Here is a 23,119-nt window from a genome sequence, read left to right as displayed (position 1 = left end):
TGGAGCAATAACAAAACCAGATACAGTATTTGTTAATTGCTATGGTATTTTGCAGTAAGTCCATTTTCAAAACAAAAATTTAACAAAAGCAAAAATATGAAGTTCGAATATAATAGAATTCTACATCCAACTTTAAAATTAAATATCATATAATTTGCTGTATAATTATTGTTCTGTCATAATTTTTTCTTAGCTTTTTAAAATGTAGTTGACAGATTGTTTAAAATTTTTTAAATTCTGGGATAAAAGCAGATCAAACAACTTTAAATAGGAGCTTTTCATTATTTGTAAGCAGGTACTTCATTTTACCAACTGGCTTAGAAATAGATCAGGTCATTGTGGTTATTGGATGTCACTCATGGGAGGTTATGCTAAAAAATAGGCTAATTGTGGATTACTGAATTTCTCTATCTCATGTAACAAGACAATACCAGTTATCTAGGGAAAAGGCTTATTGCTAAGAATCAGTAAAAAATTACCTCATGGCTTACCATTGCTTCATAATTCGTTTTGTGTCTTTGATTACTTTCCATTATATTTTTCAACTTTAGTCAATGGATTTTACTCAAGCAAGAGGCAGAACTAGCTTGTATGTAAATGATGAGGTCATAGATTTCAATGGAAATCTTCTCAATGAATATGGTAGCCTCAGTGCATCAGGCCCCATTTATTTACTTAAGCAAACCCAGGCTTATAACTACAGGGGTGACAATAGCCACACAATTAGAAACAACAATTCTCTCTGTTTGGTTTTTAAAGGAATGATGGCAAGGAACTTTACTGAAAATGAAGGACGGAAGCTAATGGGGGTGCATAGAGAGTGGCCTCCATGGTGCAGCACATGCCCAACGGGCTCCCAGACACTGCTGCTGGAGAGCAGTAACGGGGTGAGAGAAGAGCTAGGACAGAGGAGCATCCACATCTGAGTCCACTGCTAACAAGCAAAGTATGCTACTTTTCCCAACAATCACATTATTATCTAAGTATTATATTTGGAAGATAATTCAGAGTATCTTTTTATAGACTTATGTTATTTGTTCCAAGTTCACACTGAGAAATGGAGATTAACAGGCGAGAGGGAGGAGAGCATTATATAGTGGTATTATCAAAAAGAAACTTTGTATTAAACCAGAGCATTTGGGAAAGATACAATCATTAGCATTTTTATGAGCTTTTAGTTTCCATTTTTTTCTGACACTGATAAGAGATCTGTCTTCTCTTAAATGTAATGATTTGTATATTTGCCCTCATTTGCAAGTTCAGTCTGAGGGAAGACAAATCCAAGTACTGTCTAGTCCTGAAATTTCCTTAGGCTGCTGAGACAGAAACAAAAAGGCATTCATCCTCCAATTAGTGACCTCTCACAAAAAGATATAACAGAAAAATAATGACCTATTTTTGGTTTAAGACCTCTTTCACATGAAAGTCAATCCTGTGCTGCTGTTATGTGCATGACCAGGAGGACAGCAGAGTACCCACATTACAGATGTTGGTCTCTAATAGAATTACATCACGTACCTATGCATCACTATTTGCCTAAAATACCGAATTTTTTTCCGAAAACTTTCTAATGCTCCACATATGGTAGAGTAAGGCAATTAATATTTGAGCACTGTGAACAGTTTGCCTATCATCAAATGAATTAGGTTCGAAGAACTCCACAGATTTGATTTGTCTCACTTTCTCTGTAATTGGGAGGCAGCATACAGGGGAGTTTGAGGTTATGACCTCTGAACCCAGACTTTCCCATCTTTCAGATTTTAGTTCCTCTGCTTAGCAACTATGTGACTCTTGGGCAACTTAATGGGTATGTGTCTCAGTTTCTTCATCTAGAAAACCAGGTTAAAAATCTTAGGGCTTTGGGCAGATTCAGTGAGATAATATCTGTAAAGCAATTAGAGCAGTGACTAGCATACAGTTAGAATTATATTAATGATCACAACTGATTATTGTTTTATTTGTTTCAGGAAAATGTCATTTTCTGTTTGACGCTGAAAAACTGCAAAAAAAATGAAATAAAATCACAGGCAGAAAATTTAATAAATATGAAATTGATCTCAGTGTTTCATGATTTGCCTTTAGTTTCCCAATTGCTATGTGTCTGCTAACCTCACTTGGATTTCTAGAGTGAAAACCATTTCTGGAGCTTACTGAGTGTGGACATGCATGTGTTACCATTCTGTTAAAAAAGAAGAAAGCAGTTTTGAATATGTAACACAATCAATTTATCATTAGAATGATGATTTAGGAACTCAAAGGTTTAATGACCAAGGCCTAGGCCCTAAGAGTCAGGACTCTGTCCATATACTGCCCCTTAATAGAACCTTGCCTCCAACTGGATACCTTTAACAAGCCCACAGTTTTAATCGAACAGTTATAATTATCAATGTAATGCATACTGTTTCCTAACTGACTTTGACTAAGGGGGTCTATTTCCTTATTGCCATGTTTATAAACTCTCTCTGGTCCTCCTATATCCTCACTTTCCAAGATGTAATAATCAAGGATTTTAAAACAACAGAATGAGAATGTGTTCTTCTTTCCTAGAATGAGTGCCAATGTTATTAATACCTAATATTTGGATATCATTTTCACTGAGCACTTCCAAATGACTCCCACATACAGATGTTGGTTTACTTTCACACACAGCCTTCCTCTTCTTGAATGTGTTTCTCTTGTTTTGAGGGGGATAGGATGAAGAGAAGAGGGAGGCATGAGGCAAAGTTTCTTTTTTATTTTCTTCTGTTGTTTTCTAAGCAGTCACCAGAGATGAGTTGAGACCCAATAGACTCTAAGGACATGGATCCCACCTCATCTCCTCTTTGATGATCTCTTGGGGGCAATACACTGAAGGATAATGTGGTGGTCCCAGAAAATAATGGGGAATAAATATAGCAGGTAGTGATGCCAGTTATGTGAAATGACAATCTCAGAGGTATTACAGGAGAAGGACTCTCAGAGGTCATGTGGGATCTACTGGCAAGATCCGAGTGTTCCTTGACCTGTGAATAGCATATATTTACCAATCATTTTTTTCAACTCCAGGGCTATAAAAGCTATTTCCTGGAAAACAGAAGCAGTTCTTTATACCAGTATATTAAAGTATTTTTAAATTGTTAATAATAATGTGGTAGCCGAGGTAAGCCACAGTGACTCCTGTGTTCTGATATTCACACTCGTGTGGGCCTCTCCCATGGTGAATAGGTTCAACTTATGTAACTGAAAGGGTAGAACAGAAATGATGACATGTGACTTCTGAGATTAGGTCATAAAAGACACTATTATTTCCATCTCAGTACCCTTTAAATACACTCTGAGGAAAGCCAGCTGCCATGCCACCGTGGGGACATCTGAGTAGTCCTACAGAGAGATCCACATAGGGAGGAAGTGGGGACTCTCACCAATAGCCAGTGAGGAACTGAGGCTTCCTGCCAACAGCTTTGTCAGTGAGCCATCTTGAAAGCAGATTCTTGTCTCAGTGAAGTTGCCAAATGACTGTGGTCCTGGCTGACACCTTGAATGTGACCTCATGAGAGACCCTGAGCCAGAACCACTCAGGTAAACTAAGGATTCCTGATTCACAGAAATTTTGAGCAATTTTTTATTGTTTTAAGCCACTGGGTTTTGAGGTAATCTACTATGCAGCAATGGATAACAAAACAGAGAAATTCCTGTGTTAGAACATTAACTGAAAGAAGCATGAGACAAACAAATTCATTATAATTTCACCATTATAAATTGTACATCAAAAAAAGAGAAAAAAACATATTTATTATTAGCTATTAGGGCTACTGGATAAGTCATAATCCTTTTTAATTTATAATGCGTGAAGTATTAGTTTGATCAAAAATAACTTTTAAAATAATGTTTAAGTATTTGCTTCATTATAGGAGAGATTAAAACTACTTTCATTTGCTTGGTAATATATTTGGGTAATGATATTCCAAAAACAATTTCAAAAACTAAAATATAAAACTGTATTTCTGGCATCAGGAGAGTTTAAGTTATTTTTTATGTACTATTTTTTCTTTTAGCTAACCTACTTGAATTTGCAAGTTCCTTTTAGCTTCAAACATGATCTTAAGTATAGAAAAATACACCATGCGTTCTCATCCTCTGTGCAAAGATTAGGCTGCGGTAACTCAGTGACTCCCAGCCTAGATGTCAACATACTATGTATCTTATCAGAAAAAATATAATTGGAATAATGTGAACAGAAATGAAAATTAAAGTTCTTAGTCACTTTTAAAACTATCTCTGCTGCTTTATGTCGTGAAGGCAGTATACAACATAACCATTAGAAGATCCAGTCTAGTTCTAACATTGACCATCTATGTAACCTTGTGTAAGTTTCTTACCCTTTTTATACCTCTTTACCCTCATCTTTAAATTAAGACCCTACTTATACTATCAGGCTCAAAGCTTTACTACTAGGGAATAAATCTGGCTTGACCTAGAAGAAGTGTGAATTATTTATTATTCTTGGCTTAAAGTTTTCTGATATTCAAGGTTAGAATGAGGATCCATAGGATTTAATTGCTTGAGACATTATAAGATATCACACAATGACTGGGAAATGCAAAATGAGTGCTGGTTGAATATTCTGCCTAGCTTTTGCAGTCTCACAATCTGGGACTCGAATCTCCACTGTGCAGTTTATTTGCTGTGTGACATTGGAGGGTGGCATAACCTTTCTGAGTTTTACTTTTTATTTATTCGTATGAAGAAGAGTATGTGGACTATCACATAAAACTATTTTAAGGATGGAATAAGATAGTAAAGAGGAAAAGAGCATTTTTCCTGGTATATGTTAAGTACAAAATACCTGCTAATTCCTTTTTTTCTTTCTTCTTTATTCTCAACGTATTAGGTGAGAGTTGAGACAGGACACTGAGTAGAAATGGAAATGAGAAGATGTATTAATGTGAAAAAGATTGTGGCAACACATTGTTAAACTATTGTTCTATTTTGTTAATGCAAAGAGGAATATAATAATAACAAACTTATTAGATGTTTGCTCATTAATCTCACCATGGCATATTAAATTGCCTGGTGGAAATGTCATATCTATTATTCACAAAAGAAATATTACTGCATATAATTTGGATGTATTCGGAAAACTCCCTGCTTCAGCTTGTTAGAAAAAGTTCACAGAGCTGGAACACTCTCAAGGCAGATAATGGTAAGCCACAAGGTGTCAAATCTATCCCTGTCACGAAAAAACAGGAATCTCTTTATAAGGTTAATTCAGGGTCTCTATAACTCTGTCAAAATAGTAGCACGTGAGCATTTGGCATTCTCAGAACCTCAAGAATTGCTGAATAGCTCAGAAATCTAACATTATTGCATAGGCTTCTCTGACACACTTATAGGTGTCCAGTATTGAATTTTAAGCAAGCTGACAATTTTTGATCTTGATCTTAATGAACAAGATAGTTTGTCTACTGGTTACAGTGTTTTCCTAAAAGCTTAATTTCCCCTCATCATTTTACTAATGTTGCTGTTGGTTGTTTAGAATGTTTAATTAATGATTTGTTTACAATCCGTTTATGTCCTGAGGCTTTTAAAACAAAAGACATAATTTTTTTTAAATTCTAACAAAAAATTAATTAATAAAAATTATCATTGGGAGTTATTATCCCAGCTCTCAACTGGGAATATTTTAACACGCAAAGAAGTGGGCAATAAAACAGCTTCTTGGATTGTACAATGACTCTGAGACTTCTCAAAGTCCCTCTGTCCCTTGCCTAAGGCATGCTTTCATATCATGACTCACTACGTGTTTTTCATGAAAACTGTAGCAATCATTTTCAAAGGAAGGAAGGAAGGGAGGGAGGGATGAGGGAGAGGAAAATTTAAAAGAGAGAAAACTAGTTATATTCTTACTGATCAAATCTAGGTTTCGCTTTGCTAATTTTAACTTTTATAAATCAGTGAAACTGTCAAAAACACAAAGAAAGTAATGCACAGATAAAGGAAGAACACAATAATAAATGTGAATTGTCTCATTTTTCTTACTTACCTTCTCTTTAATCCAGCATCCTTTCCTTTAATGTGTGGGGATCTCAGTTGAAGAGAACAGTGACATTACTTACTTGAGAATGTGTTAAGTATCAATTTTTTTCTCAAATCCTTTTATTCAATACATATAAAAAGACTGCACATCGTTCTTCTTTTCTTTGGTTTTGTTTTCCAATTTTATAACTGAAGAAACTAGAAAAAAAGTGAACCTAAGCAAACTCCAACCCTTCTTGTCTGATTTAAAACTTGGTCTTTCCAAAGTGTATACTGGGCAGTCATTGATTCTAGTCACTTTCAGTATTGCTTTATTAAGGGGTCAGTTTCAGGAGTCTATATTTTGTTTTGTAGGTTTCCTTCTCTATCCCTGTGCCAGTGTCACACTGCCTTAATTGTTACTATAGGTTTATATCTCTGAGAGATTTGTTTTATTTTAGAAGATAGGTTTTAACAAATGGTTCAATTTATGTAATGGTTACACGTTCATCAAGATTTTCTATATTATTAAATTAGATTAGTAATATATAATGTGTTATAAAATTTTTATTTGACCTGATTGTCAAATAAAATTCCATAAGTTGTTCACAGTGTTTCTCCCTTATTGAAACTGTTTGCCTTATCTTAATTTGTCTCCTTTTCATTCCTTATATAGGTTATTTTTGTCTTCTATCACTTTCTTTTTAATCAATCTTGCAGAGATTTGTAGCTTTTTCTAGTTGTTCCAAGAACTACATTTTATATCCTCTTGAATGCATTTTTGTTTTCTATTTTATTATTTTCTTCCTTCCACATTTTCTAGACTTCTTCCTTTCTTTTTTTCAAATTTCTTAAGTTAGACGCTTAGCATATTAATTGTTAGCGTATCTTTTCTAACCGGCATTTCAGGCTACAAATTTCCAACAAATGACTGCATTAGTTGTATCTGACATGTTTAAATTATGTATCTCTTAATACCATCTACATCTGTTTCTTATAAACAAAATTTAGAAAAGTCCTGTTCTGTTTTTCAATCTGACATTCTCTGCCTTCAATTGAGGGTTTAGGTAATTTATTTTTATTATATTAGTTGATATTTTGTATTTAAACTTGCCATCTTGGCAGGCATTCTCTTTTCCTTTTTATACCATTTATTCTTTATCCATTCATCCTTTCCTGATGTCTTTAGAATTAATTGGAAATTATTCAGTATTCTATTTCTTCTATTGATTTTTTTGGGCTACATTTACTACGAAGTTTTAATAGTTACTTAAAAATTAAAATGTTCACCTTTAAGTTATCACAGTCTACCTTAACTAATATATCCTACTTCATGAGCAAGATAAGAATCTTATCACACAATTCCATTTCTATAGATATGTATCTGCTCCAGAAAAAAATGTTAGTAGCTGAAAACAATGATGATTTATTGATTTTTTACATCTTGTTGGTCAGGAGTTGGACAGTGCTCAATTAAGCAATTCTACTCTCTGTGATGTTAGTTTGGGTCAAATGGCTGAATTCAGTTGTGAGCTTGGCTGGAGCTGGAATGCTCAAAAAGGCCTCTCCTCCTCCGAGGTCTGTCTCAAGGTAACCTCATTATAACAACATGGAGCTGGACTCCACGAAGAATTCCAGGACTAGCCTTTATATGCCAGCTCTTTTTGAGTGTCTGCTTATGTCATGTATGTTAACTGGCCAAAGAAAGTCACATGGTAACACTGAGTGAATCTGAGAAGAGACTTCTCATGAGCATTAATACTGGGAGGCGTGATTAATTGGGGGCCATTAATATACAAACACAAACAAAGAATTAAACTGGGGGAGTGGAGGCATCAATAGATCTACTATAGCATCATAATATATCTTATTATGTAAATATATCTACTATGAAATGCCTTCAATATTTGCCCAAATACTCACCCTTTCTGCTGTTCTTCATTCTTGCCTTGAAGAGTCAAAGTTTCATATGGTAATGTTTTTCTTTCATCTGAAGAATTGTCTTTTAATATCTTTTAAAGTACAGGTCAAGTAGAAAAAATTTTATTCCATTTTTTTTTCTGTTTGCAATTAGCTTTGTTTTGCTTTAACACTTTAAAAATGATTTTTTAAATATTAAAAATATAAATATATATTATATTTATATAATATATAATATATATATATATATATATATAATATATAATATATAATATATAATAAATATAAATATATATTTTTAATACAAAAGGATATTTTCACTATATATAGAATATTTAACAGTTTGGTTTTTTTTAATTTCTACCAACACTTTTTAAATGTCATTTTATTGTTTTCTAGCTAATGTTGCTTCTTGGTATTTATCACTCTTGGGACTCCGTGAAATTCTGGGGTTTGTGAGCTGAAGTTTTCGTTAGGTTCTGTAAGTTATTGCCTGTTATGTCTTCAAATATTTCTTCTGCCCCCTTGTCTCTCTCTCTTCCAGCCTTCTGGGAATCCAAATGCAAGTACTTTTGATTATTTTATACTTCCCACATATTTCATACACTAGTTTCTTGTTGATATTATTGTTACGTTATTATCATCATCATCCCTTTCTCTTTCAGTGTGGAATTTTTCTCTTGACCTATCTTCAAGTTTACTGATTTTATCCACAATGTTTAGTCAGCTACTAAAGCCAAACAGTGATTTCTTCATTTCTGCTATTTCTAGAGTTTCCTTTTGGTTCCTCATGCCCTAACACAGTATGTCCACATGTTTTCAGAGTCAGACCACAGTTTAGATCCAAAATATTTAGTAGTTGTGTGACCAATAGCTTAGTTCTAAACTTATGGAATATTAATTTCAAAATCTATAAATTGCCACTAATCACACATAACACTTTAATTACTGTGTAGATTACATAAGAGAGTGTTTAAGAATCTCCTGATACTGAGTCTAGAAAAGAGGAGGGTCTCATTAAATATGTTTCTGTCTCTTTCCTAAAGTTTCTCATATTACAAGTAATATAACAGAAACTTAGAGGTTAAATGGCTTTCTCAATGTCAAACTGTTAGTAGTGTCAGAACTAAATCTCAAACCTGTCTTTCAGTTCTAAAGCGAGTTGTGGTTTTTGTTTTTTATTTTTTTTTTACTGTAGCACAGCTAGCTCAGAAGTAGCAGCAGGAGCTTTTTATAACAGTTTCACCATTGTTCTGTAGTATAAAAACCAAAAAAAAGAAAAGAAAAGAAAAGAAAACTCCTGTCTGGGTACGAAGATATGAAAATTATGTTGGACAGGTACTGTCTCATCACTGAGCTACAGTGTAAACGTTCTAAATTTGGGTTTTCACTGTCTCATCACTGGACTAAGTAGTAGCTGTGACTATATAACCAGTCACTAAAAATAGCTGATTGTCCATGACAACTTTTTAAAAAGTGCTTTATTTTTCTTTTACTGTTTTATTCTCCTTGTGGTTGCTCTACTTAATTAATGGGATCTATTTGGCAAATGAGATGACTTAACATGAAAAGAAAAACACTTTGTTGATCCTGTCAACTTTCCGCATTTCTGTGAAACTGAACTGACCCTCTAAAAGAATGATGATATATATCTTTCATATAATATATCATTTCTGTTTTACTATTTGTTTGCAGGGTATCATGAAGATTTTTTTTTTTAATTTTTACAGGAATTTCTAAAACTCCAAGATGTTGCCTTTCACATTAAATCATACATAGTGCCCTATATCTGCACTCTGAATACAGATGTTGTAGGCAAACTAAAGATAATTACAGATAATTTTGACTTTTGATGCTTTTGTTTATTTCTGTGCCCTATATTATTTAAATGATAAAATGATAGGGAAATATCTAATACATTATCTCTTTGCATACAGATTCCCCTAAAGGTCCAAACTTAAATGCATGTACAACTCCTGTTTATAATTGATAATCAACAGATTTATAGTTACCATGGCAGCAGACAAGATATGGATGATATTAGGCAAATAAAGGTAAACAAAGATAATAATTAATATTTAAAAGATAGAATTTTTGGCAGAAAGGCAGTTTGATCAACACTTTAATTGATGGGTTTTTTCAACTTTAAGGAATATAGGGATTATATCTTAATTTCAATATATTTTTAATAATTATTATTATTTTTAATTAATTGGATTATTTTTAATAATCAGTCATGGACTAAACAAGAAGGAAAATTCTACCAGATAGAAATATAAAGATTCCATGTTATAATGTCTGTTAATAAAAGCAGAAATTGAAGCATAAGTAAATAAATAAAATAGAGGTTAAACAATGTTCTCATAAAATTTGACAAAAAAATTAAACGTTAAAGATATAAATACAAGCTATATAGGAATTAATGAGAGTAAAACATTTTGATAAAAGTTAGCCAAGGTAATTAAAATCAATATTTAAAGTTCAATTAAAGATGTGAACTGAAAGCCAGAACAGCAACAAAAGCAATTGCAAGGAAAAATAATACCAAATATAAAGACAAATTAATGAATTAGAAAAATAAAACATGACCCAGTAAATTATAAAGAAGAAACTATAGCAACAAAGATGGAGTTTTTGTTTTAAATTGTACGTTTACTTTTTGAAAATATGTGTTAAATATTTGAAATTTTCAATAAACAGAGTAATTTTCTAGGAAATAAATATTTATTCAAGAAAAGCAAACTATACTGATGAATTATCATGTAGGAGACTGAAAATCAAACATCATCAAAAAATATTTAGGTTTATACTGTCACAGTTTTTCTAAGATATAGGTATTTCCCTTATCCTACCATCTATTCCAGAGCATCAACTATGATGAAAAAATTCAAGTTTATTTCAGAAGCTCTAAAAACCCTAATGCCAATTGCTGCCAAAATTTTAACACAAATATGTAAAACTTGAGAAATCTGCTTTTGTTGTCAAAATCTTTTATAAAATATTTGGATTATAAATTAAACAATATCTACCCTAACCACGTAAAAACTCTATAAAGAATGAAAAGCTCACTTAGCTTTAAGGCAATACATTACTATAATACATTGTATATATTTGAACAAATAAAATATGGGAACTTTAATAGTTTCTTGTGTTAGGCTGTGTCCAGATATACTATACTGAACACTCAAGTAAGAACAATGATATATGAAGAAATAGAATTTGAAAATATATCATGGCAGTGCATAATGCTTTCATGTGGTAATAGAATGGACTTTGAGTGCTTACATGTCCCCTTTCTCCCTGTTCCAGCTTCACCTCACGCCCAAACTGGGAACTTCTAGTCCTAGACTCCTTCAGGATAGCCGTCTTCTCACTCTGATTAACTGGGAAGGCATCAAGGAGCTGCCGCTTTCACATACCCTTAATATTATGTGCATTATTTGCACTGCTTGTTTTCTTCTTCAATAGGATGCTAAAGTGTAAGCAGCCTCATCCATGTTTCTGGTATAATTCTTGTCCATGCTGTGATCTGGACAAACTCCTAGTTCAATGCTAAAATGATATTAGATAAAAGCTAACCCCCATCCCTAGACTTGCTTCAATAAGGATTCTTCTTTAACATCTTCCCTAACCTCTTACTAATGGCAAATTTTTCCAGGAATTCTATTAAAATCAGGAGTAAGACTGATGTTCTGAATGCTCTATTCACTGCAGCGAGGTTGGTAACAGAAATAAGACTTATGATGATTAGAAAGGAAAAAGTAAAAATTGTTACTTCTTCTTCTTTTTTTTTTTTTTTTTTTTTTTTTTTTTTTTTTTTTTTGAGGTGGAGTTTCGCTCTTGCTGCCCAGGCTGTAGTACAATGGTGCGATCTTGGCTCAAAGCAACCTCCACCTCCCAGATTCAAGTGATTCTCCTGCCTCAGCCTCCCGAGTAGCTGGGATTACAGTCATGCACCACAAGCCCAACTAATTTTGTACTTTTAGTAGAGATGAGATTTCTCCATGTTGGTCAGGCTGGTCTGGAACTTCCGACCTGATCTGCCTGCCTAGGCCTCCCAAAGTGCTGGGATTACAGGCGTGAGCCATTGTGACCAGCCAAAATTGTTACTTTTTAAGATAAAATAACATATAGCAACAGAAATAACAGATACATTATTTAGAACTACTTAGAAAGTATACTGAATTTACTAGAACAAAAATGAATAGACAAAAAAGAATTCCTATATATTTCAATAACCATTTGGAAAATGTAATGTGGAAAACGCAACAAAACTTATACAATGTATATGGATAATATCAATTTAAAATCTGTAGCATACATACAGGTGTTTGTGCACACTACATAAATACATTTGAAATGTATATGCATATAAATCTGTATACATAGATAGGAATTAACAAGTTACCTAAGCCTGAAAATATACAGTAGTCCCCCTTATTCATGGTGTCACTTTCCATGGTTTTAGTTAACCATGGTGAACTGTGATCTAAAAATTTTAAATAAAATATTCCAGAAATAATTGATAAGCTTTAAGGTGCACACTGTTCTGAGTAGCATGATGAAATCTCACACCTTCCCACTCCATCTTTCCTGGGACGTGAATCTTCTCTTCCACCGGTTATCTATGCTGTAAACACTCCCTGCCCATTAGTCATTTAGCTGCCATGTGTGGACTCAGATTGACTGTTGTGGTTGCTTGTGTTCATGTCACCCTTATTTTACTTATGAATGGCCTCAAAGCACAAGAGTGGTGATACTAGCAATTAGGCTAAAGAGAAGGCATCAAATGAAAAGGTCAAATTTCTTGACTAAATAAATTCAAAAATTATATGCGGAGGTTACTAAGATCTAGAGTAAAAATGGATCTTCTATCTGTGAAATTGCAAAGAAGCAAAAAGAAATGCATGCTAGTTTTGCTGACGTACCTCACACTGAAAAAGTTAAGGCCGCAGTGCTTGGTGGGCATTTAGTTAAGATGAAAAAGACAGTAAATTTGTGTGTGGAAGACATGAACAGAAGTCTGTTCCAATGGATGGCAATTGGGTTTGGTAGCATCCTTGGTTTCAGACATCCGTTGGGGGACTTGGAACGTATCTACCCACAGCTAAGGGAGGATTTACTGTAGTTAGTTAAATCAAGAAATATATTATATATCATAATTGAAGGACTTACCGATTTGAAAATCTTAATTATTCTAAAGTAATCCGCAATTTATCACAATTTTTATTGAGAAATCATTTGGAGGTAGTTTGGTAATTTATTGTTGTCAGCTTTTTTCTATTAACTTGGTAAAATTATCTTAAACATCATCTGAAAGCCAAAGCTATTAAAACTCACTTGGGGTTGGGTGCAACAGCTCATGCCTGTAATCCCAATGTTTTGAGAAGCCAAGGCAGGACTATCGCTTGAGCCCACGAGCTCAAGGCTGCACTGAGCTAAGATCACACCATTGCACTCCAGCCTGGGCGATAGAGCAAAACCCCGCTTCAAAAAAAAGTGACTTGGGAAATCTTGTAAAAGAAGAATTTCATGAGAGAATTTGACGTGAAAGGTATTAAATATCATACAAAACTATACATTAAGAAGGGTTACTGGCATGTAAACTGACAGATAAAATGAAAAATGAGTCTTGAAATAGACACACGCACACAATGTAATAGAGTATCAAATCATTATAAATCAATGGGAAAGATAATGATGCTAAGATAATTTGCTATATATTTAATATGATACAGTATATATTTTTCATTAAGCATACTACTTGAGATGTATATATATTGTGGCCTCATCAGTACTCTTCTTGACGAGTAACATTTCTGTGGATATGCTACAATCTGCTTAGTCATTTAGAAACTGATGGACATTTAGATTGTTTTCAGCTTTTTGGCTTAAAACTGCTGTGAGCATTCAAGTTCAAGTCCATGTATGGGGGTATGTTTTTATTAATATTTGTCTTGAATAAATTATCTAATGATGAAATTTTTGGGTCACATGATAATTGTATGTTTAACTGTATAAGAAACTACGACAATGTTTTCTAAAGTGGCTGTTCCATTTTACATTTCCAACAGTAATACATGAGAGTTCCATTTGTACCACATTCTGCCAACACATGACTTTGTTCGTTTCTCTAACTGGAGACGTAACAGTAGATGTGTAGTGGTATCTCATTGTGATTTTGTGTTTGTTTAATGACCAGTGATATTGAGGGCCATTTCTTTTGTTTATTTGCAATCCATACATCTTTGATAAATGTCTTCTCAAATATGTTGCCGATTTTTGTTAGATCGTCTTTTTATTAATTGTGTTGTAAAATGTTTATATCTAAAAGAAGCCCTTTATCAGGTATGCCTTTTGCAGATATTTTATCCCAGTCTGCAGCTTGTCTTTTCATTTGTTTGGCAGTGACTTTTGAAGGTGAAAAGTTATCATATTAATTTTTATGAAGTTCAACTTATTCTTTAATAATTTGTGCTATGTTCTATTCAGAAATCTTTGTTGTCTCTAAAATTTTTCTGTTTTCAGCTGGATGTTTTATACTTTTCAGTCTTATTTTAATTCTGTGACTCATTTTGAGTTAATTTTTTTTAAAAAACTTTTATTTTCTGTTTGGGGGTACATATGAAGGTTTGTTACATAGGTAAATATGTGTCATGGGGGTGTGTTGTACATATTATTTCATCACCCAGCTATTAACTTCAATACCCAATAGTTGTCTTTTCTGCTTCTCTCCCTCCTCCCCTTCTCCCCCTCTAGTGGATCCCAGTGTCTGTTGTTTTCTTCTTTGTGGTCATAAGTTCTTATCATTTAGGTCCCATTTATAAGTGAGAACATGTGGTATTTAGTTTTCTATTCTTATGTTAGCTTGCTAAGGATGATAGCCTCCAGCTGCATTCATGTACCTGCAGATACATGATCTCATTCTTTTTTATGGCTGCATAGTATTCCCTAGTGTGTGTGTGTGCGCGCATGTGTGTGTGTGCACGTATATATATATGGAGATATCATTTTTTCTCTTTCTCATTTCTGCACTCCTCTGTGGGGTGTTTCCTAGTACCACCTCCCAATAGTATCACCTCCCAAACAGGTACTAAAATTTTCATTCAACGTTTGTTCCTGAGAGCCTGAGAGAGAATCCAACCTAAAACAGTAGGCAAAGGTACAAATAGGCAGATGGGTAAACAGGCTGTATCGATAGATAGATAAATAGATAGATAGATAGATAGATAGATAGATAGATAGATAGATAGATAGATAGATAGATAGATAGATAGATAGATACCACATTTTCTATATGGTCTAAGCTAAGGGCGAAGTTTTGTTTTTGTTGTTTTACATATGGATGTGCAATTGTGCCATTGCCATATGTTGAAAAGACCATCTTTTTTCCATTGTATTTCCTTCACATTTTTTGCCCAAAATGTATTGATCATATTCGTGTGCATCTATTTCTGAACTCTCATCCTTTTCATTGATGCCAAATTTATGCCAACACCACAGTGTCTTGATTCCTGTAGCTTTATAGTAAGTTTTAAAATCAGGTAGTGTAAGTACAAAGTGGTTTTTTTGGTCAAAGTTATTTTAGCTTTTGTGGCTCCTTTGCATTTTCACATGAATTTTAGATACAAAATACAAATGACCGAAAATATATGCAAATATTCTCCATATTATCTTTAGCAAAAACAATGCACGGTAGAAACAACTTTGAAATGCCATTTTTGACACCTTCAAATTTATATAAATAAAGAAAAATTATACTCACCTTAGTAAAGATACAGTGAACAGAGCTACTGTCAGGAATATTCATGTAATTTTCCTATATAGAATTTGGCAATTGATGTCCAGAGACATAAACACATTTATAGGCTTTTATCTGGTAATTCCCTTTCTGGACATCCAATTAAAAGAGATAATCAGAGTTGTAGTTGAGTGCATTTGGGTGGATTGTAGGAGACTCTGATGGTAGCCCACTCACATCACTGAGGTATTCATCATTCCTGTGCACTCTGTCTCAACACATCCCAAATGCCAGTTCCTGTGACTTTACAGATGTGCAACCTATACAGTGGCATAGGGTCTCATGCTCAGAAGGGCCTTGGTTTCATGCATTGCTCTCACCTTCCTGAAATCCTTAATCATTTTTAACAAGGGGCCTCCCATTTTCATTTGACACTTGGCCCCACAAATTATGCGGAAGATGCTGCCTCTGACTTCGCTTAAGGACTTCCTTTGACCCTTGGAGCCCATCCAGTCCATATGGGACTGGAGGGAAATGTCAAGTGATCCCTGTGCCCCAGAATACCCAATAGGACAGGCTGTATGTCTCCTAGAGTTCACCAGAGAGATCAAACCTCAGTTGCCTACTGTGTTCAATAATAACCATTCATTCATTTTGTTTTTTTTCTCTTTCTCATTTCTGCACTCCTTTGTGGGGTTTCCTAGTACCACCTCCTAACAGTATCATCTCCCAAACAGGTACTAAAATTTTCATTCAAGATGTTCCTGAGAGGGAATCCAGCCTAAAATAATAGGCAAAGGCACAAGTAGGAAGATGGGTAAACAGGCTAGCACAGTAATCCAGGCGAGATGATCATGGCAGTCTGAACCAGGATGATAATAGCTGAGGTGGTGGTAAAGGTTGGATTCTTGATATTTCTGAGCATTGTGCCAGCAGAGTTTGCTGAAATTTTGGATGTATAGTGTAAGACCATGAGGTAAGTGTGGAGTAAATTAATGGGTTTTGGCCCAAGCTACTAAAATAGATATTAACTAGGATGATGACATCTGCTAAAAGAGATGTGTGGGTAGAAAATTGGGTAGAATACGCCAAGTTTGAGGTGCTGGGTAGAGGTGAGAAGATTCCAAGTAGGTAATTAAATACATGTGTGTGGAGTTCATGGAAGAGGTTGAGTCTAGAGTTAAATATTTGGGAGTCATGGGTGTATAGATAGTATTTAATCCCATAACACCTAATGAGTTCAATAAAGATGTAAGTGTTGATGAAAAAGAGATGCTCTCCAAAGATGAAGCTTTAAGAGCTTGGGGATATGGGAAGAATCTGCAACTCAGACTAAGATGAATCAGACAGAGAAGTAGAAACCTAGAGAGCATGGTTCCCCAGAAGCCAAGTAATGAAAGTTTATCAGGAGACAGAGATCACCTGATTCAGAAATGACGATTGGATTTAATATTATGGAGGTCAATGTTGGCTTTGGCATGAGCAGTTTCTTTGTACTAGGAGAGGCCAAAGTCTGAATGGCATGGGCTCAAGAGAGAATGGGAGGAGAGAAATTTTTCAGCCAGTACACATATTTTTTTCCGGGAATTTTGCAAACAAAAGAAATTGGGAGCGATACAAAATAGGTAGCAATTGGAAGGGTAAGTAGAATGAAAATAGTCACTCTTTTTTAGTTGCAAATTACAATATTATATTTGTATGCTACTGAGAAAGAGTAGAGAAACAAAAAAAATGCTGTATTCGTTGCTGTTATTGAGAATATTAATGATACCTTAGGTAAATGGCTGGAGGTGATCTTCTCAATGTAATTTTGAAATATTATTCTTTAAAGTGATTAACTGGACATTCATCTAATATTCTCTCAACATTTCTTCAATCCATTTCTGCAGTCTACAATCCATTAGACCTTTACAACTTATATCCAAAACCTCTGTATTTAAGTGGGCCAAAGCCTTGGAAACATTGCAAACAGCAATACAGTCATAGAAAAAATTACAGTGCAAATGTATTAAGGCTGACAAAAGGCAAGTTTTTTGTTGTTGTTTTGTTTTGTTTGTTTTTTTGAGACGGAATCTGGTGCTGTCACCCAGGCTGGAGTGCAGTGGCGCGATCTCGGCTCACCGCAAGCTCTGTCTCCCGGGTTCACGTCATTCTCCTGCCTCAGCTTCCTGAGTAGCTGGGACTACAGGTGCCCGCCACCACGCCGGCTAATTTTTTTGTATTTTTAGTAGAGACGGGGTTTCACCCTTTTAGCCAGGGTGGTCTCGATCTCCTGACCTCGTGATCCGCCTGTCTCGGCCTCTCAAAGTGCTGGGATTACAGGCATGAGCCACCGCTCCGGGCCAAAATGCAATTTTTTTATGAGTGTGAAAACGTGTATTTTGAGATGAAAATATGAATATTCCATAATAATAAAATGACAAAAAGAAGTCTTTTTTTGTGTTGTTTTATAAACCTCCCTCTGAGAGAGAAAATTCTATCCCTGGTTATGACTTCTAAAATATAATCTCAAAACCTAACATTTTGCATTGTCTTTAAGAAGATAATCAGAGCTGTGGATTAAAAATACTCAAACGTACATTTATTTTATATCAGCTAGTAAGTTATTATTGACCTTCTACTATATTTTAGAAAGGATATACAAAACTTTAAGATGTGGAAAATTATAAGATATAGTCCCTGTCATCAAGAAAATCCAGTTGTGGAAATTCTCTTAGTATGGTTCATAGAAAAAAACAATGATATGGCGGGGAATTCTGTTTTAACGGATTGTACTAGCAATGAGATACTAGAAAAAAAGCCATTCAAAGACCTGATTCACAAATATGCATCACGAGTAACTTAAATATCTGATGGTCAGAAGACTTGACTTTCTCAGCCTAAACATGTCTAGGTCTCAAGAGGACAGCAAGTTGGAGAGATAAACCTGTTTTGTGTGTGTTTTGTTTTGCTTGTTATTTGGGGGGCGTAAGGCTAGGGAGGTTTCTGACACACCAAATAATTTATGCGATGTTCACAAACTGAAGGTCAATTCATTCTTCAGACAGCAAACAATATACACTGCTTTCTGTTTTTGTTGTTTTTAACAGTTCCTGCCAATAACCTGATTCCTGGGTAATTAGGGACTGAAAAGGTAATCAGGATTCAAGTGCGTTGAAGTTCACAATTGGGATTTGTGCTTAAAAGCCCTAGAAACTTAGAGAGAAACCCCCTCTGCATCCTTTGAAATGGTCTAAAAGTCTAATCACCAACTTGAGAGAGTGGATACTGCAGCTCCTTTGAGTATGGCAGTTACAGACAAGACCCCAAGAAGACCTTCATGCTTCTACGTAAATAAAGTTACTCTCATTGTCAGTTTTAATAGGGTCTGGAACCTACCCAAATGTGACTGAAATCTAAGTGTCCTTTGCATGTCCTAAATATATCGTGTTAAAATCCATCCCTAAACACCAATCTACTGTTTATTTACCAGTTAATAGTTTATTTCCTTTAGCCATGGAAAACAGACTGTGTTTCTTTTCCATCATTATAAACCAGGGTTAAAGAAACTTAGTAATATTTTAAAGGGGAAAATAAAAAGTAATGAGGCAACTCCTTGAAATTTGTGGTTTCAGTCCAAATGATCCTATCGAATTTCATTTATTGAGGAGATAGAGTGCTACAAAATTTCTAGAAAAGTTGTATTTATCGGTACTTCAATCATTAAATGATCAGGATCAATAAGCCTTAGTCAGTTTTCCAGCCATCGTAAATGGCCCCATGGACATTCTCCTACGATAGCTAGATGAATAATCAGTACGTTCATCAGTTAACAACTGGCTCATTGAATTTTTTTTGTACTTTTTGTCCTTGTCCCCAAAAAGGATAAAGGGAAATAGTATTTGGTCAAGCCCTGATAAATCAATAACTTAATGCAGTTAGTTACACTTACTTAGTGCAGTTAATATTAAAAGCTTGTAAGAGTTTCCTTGTATTTACTTCTTTATTCCCACATCAGCCGTTACAGAACATTCTCATTTTCCACATGAAAGCCACAGGAGCCATTTCACAGCATAGACCCAACAGACTGAACACCAAAAGATTAAGTGGCTAAGCTGCCTAGCATTGCTTGTTTAGCTTTGCCCACAGGATTTGAATTTACACTATATTGTTGAACATCCTAAAATAATTTAACCACATCCCAAACACTGCATAAAGAAAGTCTGTTTCATTTCTCGCCTCTTTAGATTGCACGTCCAGAGCAATTTCTCCCAAATTAAATGCCATTTGGTTTGCATTAGAATAATCAGGAAAACTGCAAACATTAATAAGTCTGCAATAATAGCAAAGTTATTTTCTTTTCTAAATAGTGCTACCCGTACCTACGAAAGCTTTTCCATCCTGTTTTTCTCCTTTACTTTAAAAATAGATCCATCTCTGTAATCTTGCTGAGTGTTGTGATTCGCACCCTGGTTTTATGATGATGTGAATTTTAATATAAACACAGGTGTAAAGGAAAGCAAAAGAAGCAGCCTACTAAAACAAATTTTCCATTTGCATGTTTGGCCTGGGTCATTCTAAGCATCCATGCATACATTCACTCATTTATTCATGTATTAAAAAGCATTTATTGAGAGTCTGTAATGTGTCAGGGTTGGTAATGGGACTGGAAATAAAAGAATGAGAGAGAGGCATGGTCCTTATCATTAAGGGGCACAAGGCTAGTGTGAAGAATGTGAACAGTTAATAGATCATAACAAGGAGTATATGATTAGAGTGATACACTAAATGGTGCAAAGTCTCACTGAATATATTTTCTAAAGAAAGGCAGTTGTATTCAGAGCATAGGGCAGAGGAGTAACCATCTGCTCATACATTCACCCTAAAGGTATATATATTAAGCATTATTTGGGATCATGTTGGCATTACACGGAGATCATTATAAAGTTATTTTGGTGACCTGCTATAGCACATAAATGTGGCACAGAGCACTTATCTGACTCACCCCACAGCAGAACTAGAAATCTGCAGCTAATTGGTGAATTTGGTAATTAATATAAAATGAGAATTTTCACCAGATGTAATCCATACAATAGCATCAGATATAGTGGCTTTATCATTAAATGATGCATATAATATAATTTAGTTATATATACTAAAATAAATTGAAGGAAGTCTTAAAAATGAGAAAGACAGCTATTACTTATATCAGTAATTAGCTTCAAAGGGAGAAATCTAGAACAAGAACATATTCTAAGGTGCTATTAATAGCTCCTTAAGGTTCCTTCAAATCCAGAAACATTATGTTTAGTTCAGTATTTTCTTTTTTTTTTTTTTTTTTTTTTGAGACGGAGTCTCGCTGTGTCTCCCAGGCTGGAGTGCAGTGGCGTGATCTCGGCTCACTGCAAGCTCCGCCTCCCGGGTTCACGCCATTCTCCCGCCTCAGCCTCCCAAGTAGCTGAGACTACAGGCGCCCGCCACCACGCCCGGCTAGTTTTCTGTATTTTTAGTAGAGACGGGGTTTCACCATGTTAGCCAGGATAGTCTCGATCTCCTGACCTCGTGATCCACCCGCCTCGGCCTCCCAAAGTGCTGGGATTACAGGCTTGAGCCACCGCGCCCGGCCGGGAGTTCAGTATTTTCTTATATATTAAACAGAGTATTGATAACAGATGTTATAAATCTTAAAAATAAGATTGTTGCATTTATATATTTTTCAAGAAATAGCACAACCTTGCTAGAACCACTACATTTTTTTCTTTATGTGTTTCATGTATTTCAACTTTAGTTAAAAGATTACTATAAAAATTGCTAACTTCTTATTTTACATCTTTTATTCCAATTCTTATACAAAGTTTACTGCAAGAAGCAAATGCTTAAAAATATTTACCGTGGTATCATGATATTTAAATTCTCCCTTACTTTTCTAAGTAGGTACCCAGACAAAGAGTATTATTCTTTCCCACCCACTTCATTTTTTAGAGAGTTTTCCGGTGAATTCATCAGTCTACTACTTGAACCACTTGGATATTGTTCTAACCTGCATACCAAGATTTCTTTTCAAAGTTAACAATTGTGATTTCTAACATCACAGCAGTGTTTTTGTTTCTGCTGTGCTTCTTTGATATTGGCAGGAATCAGTTCAAAAGAATGCGATGAAGCCTTCATTAAGGGACTATGATACTCATAGACTCTGGGAAGGCAGCCAGGGGAATCAATTGGTGAAACATTCAAAGCAAAAGGTGTACCACCCTCTTTTACATTCTCACATATGCCAAAGCTGACTGCTGAGGCGTTGAACTAAAGATCCTTGTCCTAGTCTTTGAGGTGTTCGATTTCTCTTATTTCCTCAGACCTGAATACCTGTTTTTATTACATTGCTTTCAGCGTGATATGTTATGATGTTCTGAGATTTCACTTCAAGGCATTGGCAGGTTTCTTTTACATCTGTGCATTTAGTAATCATGGAATGGTACTGGAGAAGAAGCTGCAGGGCAGGCCATGTGATAAAAATTGCAAGGATACTTCTACCCACCAGAGGACACTGGGCCTGGAGATGTTCTTTGCCTGAGTCAAAGCAGGGCAGGAAGTTCATGCCCTTGGGATGTGAAATGCTGACTTTTTCCTTGTTATTAGGATATAAGCCAAGCTAAGAAGAGCAAGGACTCTGTGAAAGGAAAGGCACCAGTTTCTCTGGCCCCAGTGTTCGCCTGTCAATCCGCTGTTCCAGATCCAGACTATAAAGAGTGAAGGGGGCAGGGAGAAGGAGAAAAGAAGCAGCAAATTGTCTTGCACAGAGATTGTTTGGATTAGCTAATAAAATCTGCTAAGCTTTTGAAAATCCCTATCAAAAATCAGGCAATTAATTTTATCTCCATTTCTAATCAAGAGCAGCCAACGCGAGTTTTCAGAGCAAAGACAGAGACAGTGATTTGGTGATGCTATTTGGGTAATCACAGTTTTATACTATAAACTTTGAAGTCTTTACAAAGTTTAAAGAATCATGGATTGTTGCATAAAAACCACAGAATAAAATAACTGTATTTATCAATCTAATATAAAATACTAACTGAAAAAGTCATGGCATCCTACACTTCATAAAACTACTTGTTTACACTATATTCCTATTTACCATAAATTCCTTGTGCACGTTTTCATATAAATATATTTAAGATTTCCCCAAAGATAATGTTGCCTCATCAAGATTCTCTAAAAATGGGTGTAAAGTTGTAAGATCATCAAAGTTTTAGAGCTATTAAGAGCTTTGAAGGTAATTTAATCATATCTTCTCATTTTATAAAATAAGCAATGGAGACCAGAAAGAACAAATATTTTGTTCAATATTACAAAGCTCACTAACAGAGACAGGCTTTTTCTGGTTCCCAGGACTTTCAAGACACCACACTGCATCCAAAGAACAGTGTAGCTGGCAGGGCTTTCTATACGAAATCCAGTTCTTGCAAGTTAACCTTTATTCATCCAATA

The 23,119-nt window shown here is 34.8% G+C and overlaps 1 long non-coding RNA gene across 1 annotated transcript in view; it reads left to right on the top strand.

Annotated features, from left to right (window-relative positions):
• The first annotated feature begins 3,364 nt into the window (after positions 1-3,364).
• The window catches only part of LOC126943000 (uncharacterized), a 52,153-nt gene continuing 32,398 nt past the window's right edge, over positions 3,365-23,119 (top strand). Inside the window, exon 1 of the long non-coding RNA XR_007721680.1 lies at positions 3,365-3,558. This is a non-coding gene — a long non-coding RNA (uncharacterized LOC126943000). The remainder of the gene's footprint in view (positions 3,559-23,119) is intronic.

The sequence above is a fragment of the Macaca thibetana genome, chromosome 1, assembly GCF_024542745.1.
Source record: "Macaca thibetana thibetana isolate TM-01 chromosome 1, ASM2454274v1, whole genome shotgun sequence".
In the NCBI taxonomy this organism is placed as follows: domain Eukaryota; kingdom Metazoa; phylum Chordata; class Mammalia; order Primates; family Cercopithecidae; genus Macaca; species Macaca thibetana.
This window is presented reverse-complemented; position numbering and strand designations above follow the sequence as displayed.